General features: G+C 42.2%; 1 non-coding gene across 1 annotated transcript; it reads right to left on the reverse strand.

Moving 5' to 3' along the window:
• Positions 1–511: 511 nt before the first annotated feature.
• Positions 512–649, reverse strand: LOC114816361. The gene has a single exon (XR_003764125.1). It is a non-coding gene; the product is annotated as a small nucleolar RNA SNORA7 (small nucleolar RNA).
• Between the last annotated feature and the right edge of the window lie 11,069 nt (positions 650–11,718).

The following is an 11,718-nucleotide window of genomic DNA, read 5'->3' on the forward strand; positions in this document are numbered from 1 at the left end:
GAGGCAAATATTAAGAAAAGTAATTAAATTATGACTATGTATATAATAGCTGTAGGGCAGGTGGGTGGTGAATAAAGGGAGCAAGTCAGGATGATGCAGAAGGGAGTGGGAAAAGAGGAAAAGAGGGCTTAATCAGGGAAGGCCTCTTGGAGGAAATATGTCTTCAGTAAGGTTTTGAAGGTGGGGAGAGGAACTGTCTGCTAGATATGAAAAGGGAGGGCACTCCAGGCCAGAGGCAGGAGGTGTGCGAGAGTTGGCGGCAAGATAGACAAGATCAAAATATAGCGAGTAGGTTGGTATTGTGGTCTTAAGCTGTTGAGTTGTGTCCGACCCATAACGATGCCACAGACAAATGTCTCTGAGAATGCTCCCCCTCAGTCTGCAATGATTCTGGTAGTGTATCCATAGAGTTTTCTGGGTAAAAATATGGAAGTGATTTACCATTGCTGTTAACGAATCTCTGCCCTTGACTCTTTCCTGTGTCAGTGCTACCCAGCACAGGTGAGTTTTGACTTGTAGCAGATTGCCTTCCACTCACTAGCCACTGCCCAAGTTAGGAATGGAATGGGTATGTCTCTGCTTGACTCTTGCTCCTGTAGTCAAGACTGGTAGAGTACTGGAAACTCTCCAAGTGAGACCTTGAGAGGCTAGGTTGGTATTAAAGGAGCAGATTGTTAATAATAATGATAATAATAATAATAATGTTGGTACTTGTTAAGCACTTACTATGTGCAGAGCACTGTATTAAATGCTGGGGTAGATACAGGGTAATCAGGTTGTCCCATGTGAGGCTCACAGTCTTAATCCCCATTTTACAGATGGGGTAACTGAGGCACAGGGAAGTTAAGTGACTTGCCCACAGTCACATAGCTGCCAAGTGGCAGAGGCAGGATTCGAACTCATGACATCTGCCTCTCAAGCCCGGGCTCTTTCCACTGAGCCACGCTGCTTCTCTAGTTCAGGATGGGTTGTAGAAGAAGAGTATTGAGGTGAGGTAGGAGGGTGCAAGATGATAGAGTGCTTTAAAGCCAATGATAAGGAATTTCTTATTGATGAGGAGGTGGATGGGCAACCACTGGTGGTTCTTGAGAAGTGGGGAAACATGGACTGAGCATTTTTGTAGAAGAATGATCTGGGCAGCAGAATGAAGCATGGTCTGGAGTGGGAAAGACAGGAAGCAGGGAGGTCATCAAGGAGACTGATATAGTAAATTGACAAGATAGGATAAGTGCTTGAATTAATGTGGTGCCAGCTTGGATAAAGAGGAGAGGATGGATTTTAGACATGTTAAGAGACTGAACCAACAGGATTTAGTGATTGACTGAATTTATAGGTTGAATTAGACAAAGGAATCAAGGATATTCCAAGGTTACAGGCAGAATATCTTTTGGTGGAGCATATTGGACTTTCTGACAAGAAAAAATGGTCCTGTAAATCAAACAATCATTTCATATGCCAGAGTATTTTAAATATGAAAAGTTAGAGAAAATAATTCCATCATCTGAAATTTAATAAAAATTTGCACAGTTTGTCAAATGATTTCACCATTGTCATAGAAAGCAACTTATTTTAAGTGTGCAGAAATAACCTAAGGGAATCCTCAATGTTGAAGTGCAACAGGAGTAAATTTAAGTAGTTTGAAAGTGACTGGACCACTTCAGTGGATCTTCTGATATATCCTTAGGGAAAAGGGAACAAGAAACAAGGTCAAAGAACTATCAATCAATCAATTTACTGAGCACTTACTGTGTGCAGCGTACTGTACTATGCATGTGGCAGAGTACAAGATAAAATAAATGGTAGGCACATTCCTTGCCTACAGTGAGCTTACAGTCTAGAAGGGAAGATACCTTAATATAAATAAATGAATTATGGATATGTACATAAGTACTTTGGGGCTGAGGGTGGGGTGAATAAAAGGTGCAAATACAACTATAAGGGTGTTGCAGAAGCAAAGAGAGAAGAGGAAATTAGGCCCTAGTCAAGGAAGATCTTTTGGAAAAGATATGCCTTCACTAAGGCTTTGAAGGTGGGAAGAGCAATAGTCTGTCAAATATGAAGAGGAAGTGCTACCATCCCCGGTGAGGTGTAGCATAGAGAAAACAGAGACTGTAGCTTGTTCCAGATCAGACATTTTTAATCCCAGTCAACACATGACAGCCGGGCCAGGCACTGAGGAGTCTAAGTACTGAGCGTGGACTGCTTACAAGAGTGGGTTTTAGCACATCTTCTCATTTGCAGAAGCCTGCCCTGAGCTGACACAGGCAACTCCCCTTAGGTCTCCTGAAGATGCTCCCACAGGAGAGAATCCTCATTAGTCTCTATGCTGTATGCCGGGTTCTGTGGCTTCTCACTGGTGGTTGAGCAGAAGTTGGCATCTCTTGTTCTCCAATGGTCCCTGTTTATTGCTCTTAGTCCCTTCTCCAATGGTTCATTGATCTCCACCACATGGCCTAATCTGCTATCTTGGAGCCATGTGGTCTGGAAGGGTGTGAAATATGGAGTGGAGAGAGGAGAGACAGGAGGCAGGGAGGTCAGCAAGGTGGCTCAATGCAGAAGTCAAGGCAGGAGAGGATAATTGACAGTGTTTTGGATGGAGAGGAGAGGATGGATTTTAGTGATGTGAAGGTTGAACTGAGAAGATTTAGCAAAAAACCTGAATAAGAGAGTTGAATGAGAGTGATGAGTCATAGATAATGCCAAAGTTATAAGTTTGTGAGACATGGATGATGGTGATGCTGTCTACAGTGACAGGAAAGTCAGGGAGAAGACAGGGTTTGGGTGGGAAGATGAGTTCTGTTTGGACATGTTAAGTTTGAGATGTCAGCAGGACATCAAAGTAGAGATGTCCTAAAGGCAGGAGGAAATGTGAGACTACAGAAAAGAGAGACAGAGCTGGAAATCTAGATTTGGGAATCATCCTCATAGTGATGGTAGTTGAAGTCATGGGAGCGAATGAGCTCTACAGGAGAGTGGGTGTAGAGGGAAAATAGAAAGGATCCAGAACTGAGCTCTGAGGAACTCCCACATTTAGGAGGTGGAAGCAGAGGAGGAGTCTACAAAAGGGATGGCAAATGATAGAGCAGGGATTGCACTGTCTGCACTTGGCTGAGCCTGTGGCCAGGATTTGGGTAGAGGGGATGGCATGAGGCATGGGAAGGGCTTGTTTGGGAGAGAGCTGAAGGGGCCCAGAATGGTGTTGGGGGAACAACACCATGCTGTGCTGTGCTGGAATAGGATAATAATAATGTTGGTATTTGTTAAGTACTTATTATGTGCAGAGCATTGTTCCAAGCGCTGGGGTAGATACAGGGTAATCAACTTGTACCATGTGAGGCTCACAGTTAATCCCCATTTTACAGTTGAGGTAACTGAGGCACAGAGAAGTTAAGTGACTTGCCCACAGTCACATAGCTGACAAGTGGCAGAGCTGGGATTTGAACCCATGACCTCTGACTCCCAACCCCAGGCTCTTTCCACTGAGCCACACTCCTTCTCTAACACGGATGGGGTGGAAATGGAAGTTGCGGGTAGTGCTATGGGTGGGAGGAGGGAGGGTGCAGAGGAGTATTGATGGGGTGATTGGACAGAAGGTTTGAAGGATATGGTGAGGTCAGAGAAGTTTAAGAGTTATAGGTGAGGTTGTCAAAAGCAATAACTGCTTAATACAGTGGTTCTATTATTAAATTCCCAAATTATATGCAGGTCCTTGGATCTTTCAGGCCTTGAGTCAAGAGCTGAATGTTTAGGACTAAACAGAGGGCTTGGTTGATGTCAGGCAGCCTTTGAGATGGAAAAATCTGAGTAAATCTCAGCTACCCCTGTTTGATGCTCTGTACTGTGGATTCAGGCTGGGCCACAGGGTGGGGATAATGAAGGAATGAATACTTCTTAGCCTCAAAAGTTCAGGAGTGAAATCTATGTGTCTTGATGGCTGGAAGGTAGAAAGTGGGGTGGTGTTCGATGTCCTGAGCCAGCTAAGGGAGTACAGTAGTATGAGATCTCATTGTCTTTGGTCAGTTCTCTGTTCTGGGTATTTTTCAATGTTCTGGTCAGCTAAGGCAGCTTGACAGGGCAATATCTTCATGTCCTCAGAAAACTTTCTGTCCTGGAAGATGTTCAGTTTTCTGGGCTGGTTGAGGCTAGTAAGGAGAGAGATTTCAGTGTCCTTGGGCAACTTTCTGTCCCAGACGTTGTTCTATGTCCTGGGCTGGCTGAGGCAGGTTGGCATAGAGAGAACTCAGTATCTGCAGGCAGATGATGTTTGATGTTATAGGCTGGCAGAACCAGCTTGGCAGAGAGAGATCTTAGGGTCCTTTCGAATCTCTTGGTCCTTGGAGATGTTCAACAATCTGAGGCAGCTTGGCTAATAAAACTAGGATCTAGGATCTTATAGGAATGTTCGGGATCTGAAGAATTTCTGCTTTCAGTCCCTTCATTGTCTCTGCCTGTGACCATAAAGTAACATGAAACCTGAAAGTTGCACAGTGTACATTGTATTGTACTTTTCCAAACAATTAGTACAGTGCTCTGCACTAAATTACTAAAGAGTAGAGTTAATTGATAGAGGACCTATGGTATGAGGTACCTCATTAATCCTCTTTGAAATAGTGTTGCTTGATAATGTATAATTTCTCCTGTGCCTCCTTCAGATGTCACTGATAAATTAGTCAGAGAGACCTGCTTCTCTGGAATGAGACTATTATTTGACCATAGTTGGCAATCTAGAGTTTCAGAACTTGGAAGTGAGGACAGGAACCATTATGGTGTTCTGATATCACTAATAAAAAAAGTTTCTCCTCAGTAGAGGGAAAAATGAAGGTCCTCAGAGGTCCAAGAACAGAGAATGGCAGCCCCACTTAAAACTCACCTCCTCCAAGAGGCCTTCCCAGACTGAGCTCCTCTTCTCCCTCTACTCCCTCTACCACCCCCCCTTCACCTCTCCGCGGCTAAACCCTCTTTTCCCCCTTTCCCTCTGCTCCTCCCCCCCTCCTTTCCCATCCCCTCAGCACTGTACTCGTCCACTCAACTGTATATATTTCCATTACCCTATTTATTTTGTTAATGAATTGTATATTGCCTTGATTCTATTTAGTTGCCATTGTTTTTACGAGATGTTCTTCCCCTTGACTCTATTTATTGCCATTGTTCTCGTCTGTCCGTCTCCCCCGATTAGACTGTAAGCCCATCAAACGGCAGGGACTGTCTCTATCTGTTGCCGACTTGTTCATTCCAAGCGCTTAGTACAGTGCTCTGCACATAGTAAGAGCTCAATAAATACTATTGAATGAATGAATGAATGAATGAATGAATGAATGAATGAATGAATGAATGAAGGTCCACAATGGGCAGTGGGACTTCTCCTGTGTAGGGATAGAGGTCAGAAGTTTGAAAAGTGTTCTATTTTGAGCAAACCAAGACATTGGATTTTACAGAGTGTTTGTATATATAATTGATAATTACTTTCACATTCTTCTTGATGATGATGGCATTTGTTAAGCACTTACTATGTGTTAAGCACTGTTCTAAGTACTGGGTATATTCAAGCTAATCAAGTTGGACACAGTTCTTAAACCTCATTTTACAGATGAGGGAAATGAGGCACAGAGAAGCTAAGTGACTTCCTCAATTAGAATCCAGCTCCTTCTGACCCCAGGGCCCCTGTTTAATCCACTAGACCATGCTGTTCATTCTTCCGTATCATGCTGATTTATTTCACCCAGTGTATTCATTCATTCAATCGTATTTATTGAGCGCTTACTATGCACAGAGCACTGTACTAAGCACTTGGAAAATACAATTCAGCAATAAAGACAACTCCTGCCCACAACAAGCCTACAGTCTAGAAGGGGGCAAGCAATTGGCAGAGCTGGGATTGTAATCCAGGTTCTCTGACTCCCAGGCCTATGATCCTTCAACTAGGCCATGCTCCTTCTCGGCTTGAATTACCTTAGTAATTGTTCAAATCTCTGTTATCTTTAATTTTGTTCATTCTATAGTTAAGTATATTATTTACATTGGGGCGTATGAACAAAACTTGGTTCTTGCATAACTAGGCACAACAGGGGGTAGAAATTAAGTTTAAACCTATCAGTATTCCTTATTTCTCCTTCTTGGGTAAAGATGAAAATAGTGCCAAACTGCAAGTGAGTTTTCTGCCACCACTCACAGGGCTGGCAGCTTGTATAGGTATCTGTTTCTGCACCCTGCTGCCAGTGATGAAAATAAACCATGCTAGTCTAGAAAACTCTCCTAAGAATCAATGCCTTATCATGGCAGGGGAGTATGTGTACACCAATGAAGCATACAGCTGTGCCATTTGAGAGACATTCTCTCAACAGGATTAACCATAATGGAAAGGTCTGAACAGAAATGTCAAAGTTGATTCACCTGTGCTGGGCAGCAGCAGCATGGGAAAGGGTCAAAGGCGGATGATCAAGTAATCAAAATGTTGAACAAAGACAGTGGTAGAGACTTAAGTTTGTACTGCATGGAAGGAGGCAATAGTAAACCACTTCTATATTTTTACCAAGAAAATTCTATGAAAAATAGTCCATAAAGTCACTATGAATCAGAATCAACTCAATGGCATTTGATGATAAGTGTAGAACAGCAATATCCAATGGGAAGAAATGTTTCGATAAGAAGTAGGGTTAACTAATGGAAAGAGCATGGGCCTGAGATTCAAAGATTTTAATCCTGGCTCTGCAATTTCCCTGTTCTGTGATGCTGGGGAAGTCACTTAACTTTTCTCTTTCTCAATTTCCTTATTTCCCAAATGAGGATTAATTACCTGTTCTCCCTTCTATTTACTCTGGGAACTCCATGTAAGACAGGGATTGTATCCAACATGATTATCTTGTATTTTACCTAAGTGCTTAGAACAGTGCTTGGCACAAAATACCACTATTTTTATTAACTTAGTTCCATGTTATTTGATATCTGGATTCAATAAAAAACTTCAATATATAAGAGCCCAGAGAGTGCAGGTCATTATAGTGATTGCTGGAATAAACTCTGATAATTTCAAATTAGTGAAGAGTTTAATTTAAAAAAAAATCCTCCATCTAGAAGATGTATCTGTTGAAGTCTTCAATGTACATTAAACTGATTTCAGATTTTGCCCAACTCCTTCAAAAGTAGTTAACAAAGCATATTCAGCTACTTTTCAGGTTTGAATGTGGAACCGCTGATGGGGAGATATTTCTCAGTGCTGCTTTGTTGTTTTTAAACACAAATGACAAATCTATATCAGGAGAGGCCAACAGAAAAAGTGCCAGACTAGTAAACCCTCAGTTTCCTACTATGTCAGGATTGCTTTATGCTACACTGCTTCTTTGATTTGACTCAGTAGCTAGAATTGTCTTAGTTTCTCTATCTTGATTTCACCATATGCATTAAGCAGCCATTCCAAGACAGTGTACTCATTTCAGATTGCTTCAAGCTAGCCTGATCTGTCTTCTGTTTTTTATCTCAAATGCCCACTACTATATCACAATGATTGAGATTTGGCTTTGGGATTTGAGACATTTTCATTGTGTCTGGAAAGCATTTCTTCTGTCCACCCTTTCTGTCATTACTCTTTTTGATCTCAGGATAGGGGCTCTGTGAAGTCATCTTCTGGATGACAAGTTTCCAAACATTTTCCATCCATTGAAGTTGTTATGAGTTGAGCATTGCTCTGAATAATAAATGTAAAGTAACTTGCATTTCTCAGCTTAGAGACAAATGTGAATTTATATCTTTCCCCTTTGCACATGCATATTTCACTTAGCTTGCCATTCTCCCAAAAGTATAGTTGCTTGAAAATCAAGTGATTCTTAGATCAGAAAAATCTAATCCTCTTTCATTGCACAGTTCTACACTGTGTAGGCAAATAACTACTAAAAATAACTCTAATAATGAGAGAGAATGATTAAGGGACCCAGCAGTATCTGTTGCTGTGAGACCACATAGGAATTTCCTATTAATAATAATAATGATGCTATTCATTAAGGCTTACTATGTGCCAAGCACTGTTCTAATAATAATGTTAGTATTTAAGTGCTTACTGTGTGCAAAGCACTGTTCTAAGCGCTGGGGTATATATAGAATAATCAGGTTGTCCCATGTCGGACTCACAGGCTTCATCCTCATTTTACAGATGAGGTAACTGAGGCCCAGAGAAGTGACTTGCCCAAAGTCACACAACTGACAGGTGGTGGAGCTGGGATTAGAACCCATGACCTCTGACTCCCAAGCCCATGCCCTTTCCACTGAGCCACTCTGCTTCTCTTAGCACTAGGGTAGATACAAGGTAATCAGATTGTCCTAAGTGGGGCTCACAGTCTCAATCCCCATTTTACAGATGAGGTAACTAAGGCACAGAGAAGTTAAGTGGCTTCCCAAAGTCACACAGCAGACAAGTGATGAAGCCAGGATTAGAACCTACGTCCTCTGACTCCCAAGCCCGTGCTCTCTCCACTAAGCCATGCAGTTAATTACCACAGGGCACCTGGATTTCTAGGGAAGATCCCAAAGATTGGCACAGAAGATGTGAGTGACTCACTCAACAGTGGCACTGCAGTGTTTGCTGTTTGGAGGATAGATAGGAAAGCACTGTACTATGGCCACAATCTGCTCCCATACTTGAATCAACTGTCTCCTGAGGTATGCTGAGGCATTTAAGGAGACTGGGCAAAAGAGTGTGGATGGCTCAGCACAAACTATCACCACTCATGAAAAACAATTCAACAGCAAATCCTACTGATGGTGGGATGGCTCATAACTGTGTAAGTAGGCCATCGCTGAAGAGGCCAGTTTGGTAGTACTATGGATGTCTGCCAGCCCTATTTAAGAATGCAGTTAGGAAGGAAATTTGAAAAAGGGTCATGCAAACTGTGAGGGATATGTCTGCAGACCCAAAACAAATGGAAAAAATATTTTATACTAAGAAAATAAGCATAGTATCAAGGAACATGAGGATGCTATGGGGCAGTGAGACTACTCCTCTTCCTCTAAGAATAATGTATCTGGCACAAGAGCTCACTGTGAGCAGGGAATATGTCTGTTGGTTGTATTGTACTCTCTGGTGTGACTGTGGGCAAGTCACTTCACTTCTGTAGGCCTCTGTTACGTCATCTGTAAAATGGGATCGAGACTGTGAGTCTCATGGGAGACAGGAACTTGTCCGACCGATTTGCTTGTATCCACCCCAGTGCTGAGGATAGTGACTGGCACATAGTAAGCACTTAAGAAATACCATCATTATCATTATTATTACTCTCCCAAGCACTTACTACAGTGTTTTGCACATAGTGAGTGTTCAATAAATACGAATGAATGAATGAATGAATGAATGAATGAATGAATGAATGAATGAACTGGCTAAATGTGTAGTTGATATTATTGCTCTATCTGAGACTAGACAACCTGATCAAAGCTTGCAGAAGCAGGCACTGGATACATCTCCTTTTGGGGAGTTTTTTCCCTATTTAGAGCAATGCCTATCAGTGGTTGAATTTGGTATTTTATGATCACTCTTAACAGGGTTCCCAGAACTGCCCAGAGGCAAGAGTGACTCTCTTGGATGATGTTAATCTGCTCCTGAAACAAAAACACTTTGCTACCATCTATCAGTGGTATTTGAATGCTTACTGGGTCAGAGCACAATGCTAAGTACCTGGAAGGTAAAATACAAGAGAGTTGGAAGACCTTATTCCTTCCTTCAAAGATCTTACAATCTAAGAGGGAGGGGCAGATATTAAAATAAATTAAAACTAGGCAAATCAGTGGAACCTAAGAGCATGTACTAATGTATTTCAGGGCTGTAGCTGGAGTGTGTATCAAAGTGCTTAATTAGTACAGACCCAAGTGCATAGGCAATGAGGAAGGGAGGGGGAATAGGGTGGGGAAATGAGGTCATGAAAGGTTTCTGGTGAAGATATGATTTTAGTAGGACTTTGAAGATGAGAGCATTGATCTGTCACCTACGATAATAATGATAATTATGGCATTTAAGCACTGTATTAAGCATTGGGCTTGATACAAGATAATCAGGTCCCAGTCTGAGTAGGAAAGGGAATAGATATTGAATCCCCATTTTCCAGATGAGAGAAATGAGGCACAGAGAAATTTAGTGCCTTTCCCAAGGTCACAAAGTAGACAAGTGGTGGATTCATCCTAATCCTCCTTTACCTCTCAGATCCCTTCAACACTGTCTACCACCCCCTTCTCCTGGAAACATTATCCAACCTTGGGTTCACTAACTTTGTCCTCACCTCATTCTCCTCTTACTTCTCTGACCTTTCTTTCTCAGTCTCCTTCACACTTCTCTTCTGCCTCCCACACCCTAGCTGTGGGGGTCCTTCAAGATTTAGTTCTGGGTCCCCTTTTATCCTCCATGTACATGCACTCCTTTTGAGAATTCAATCGCTCATATGGCTTAGACCATCAACCCTATGCAGTTGATACTGAAATCTATATCTCCAGCCCTGACCTTTCTCCCTCTCTGCAGTCTCACATTTCTTCTTGTCTTCAAGACATCTCTACCTGGATGTTCTTCTGTCACTTCAAGCTTAACATATCCAAAACAGAACTCCTTATCTTCCCACCCAAACCCTATCCTCCTCCTGACTTTCCCAACACTGTAAACAGCACCACCATCCTTCCAATCTCACAAGCCCAAAACCTTGGTGCTATCCTTGACTCCTCTCCCTCATTCAACCCATATATTCAATCCATCACTCAATCCTGTTGGTCCCACTTTCATGACAAAGGTAAAATATACCCTTTCCTCTCCAATCAAAATGCTACCATCTTATTACAATCACTCATCCTATCTCACCTGGATTACTGCATCAACCTCTTGGCTTATTTCCCAGCCTCCTGTCTCTCCCCACTCCAGTCCATACTTCACTCTGCTGTCTGGATCATTTCTCTACAAAAATATTCAAGCCCTATCACCACAATCCTCAAAAATCTCTAGTGGTTGCCCAACTACCTCTGCATCAAACAAAAACACTACACCATTGGCTCTGAAACACTCCACCTTGCCCCATCCTACCTCCCCTGACTACCCTCCTTCTACAACCCAGCCCACAAACTTCGCTGCTCTATTGCTAACCATCTCACTGAACCTCGATCTCACCTATCTCACTAATGACCCCTAGCCCACTTCCTGCCTCTGGACTTCTCTCCTTAAATCCAGCTGACAATTACTCTCCCCAACTTCAAAGCCTTATTAAAGGCATATTTCCTCAAAAGGACCTTCTCAGACTAAGCCCCACCTTTCCTCCTCTCCCACTCCCTTCTGTGTCACCCTTACTTGCTCCCTTTGTTCCTCCCCCATCCCAACCCTACAGCACTTATGTACATATCTGTAATTTATTTATTTGTATTAGTATCTTTCTTTCCACCTCTAGACCTTAAACCCCTTCTGAGTAGGGACTATCTGTGTCTGTTCATTGTTTCATTGCACTCTCTCCAGAGCTTAGTATACAGTATAAACAGTAAGTGCTTAATGAATATGATTAAATGAAAAAATGAATGAATGAATGCCTTCTGACTCCCAGGACCATGCTCTTTCCAATAGACCTTGCTGTTTCTATGAAGGAGAAACAAAAGGGACAGAATTCCAGGAAAGAAAAGTGAACAAGGGTTGGATCTAGATTAGGTTAAAATCGAGTAAGTAGATTGGTGTTAGAGGAAGAAAGGTTATGGGCTGGATGTAAGTTCCAA

This window comes from Ornithorhynchus anatinus, chromosome 1, assembly GCF_004115215.2.
Source record: "Ornithorhynchus anatinus isolate Pmale09 chromosome 1, mOrnAna1.pri.v4, whole genome shotgun sequence".
NCBI lineage: Eukaryota > Metazoa > Chordata > Mammalia > Monotremata > Ornithorhynchidae > Ornithorhynchus > Ornithorhynchus anatinus.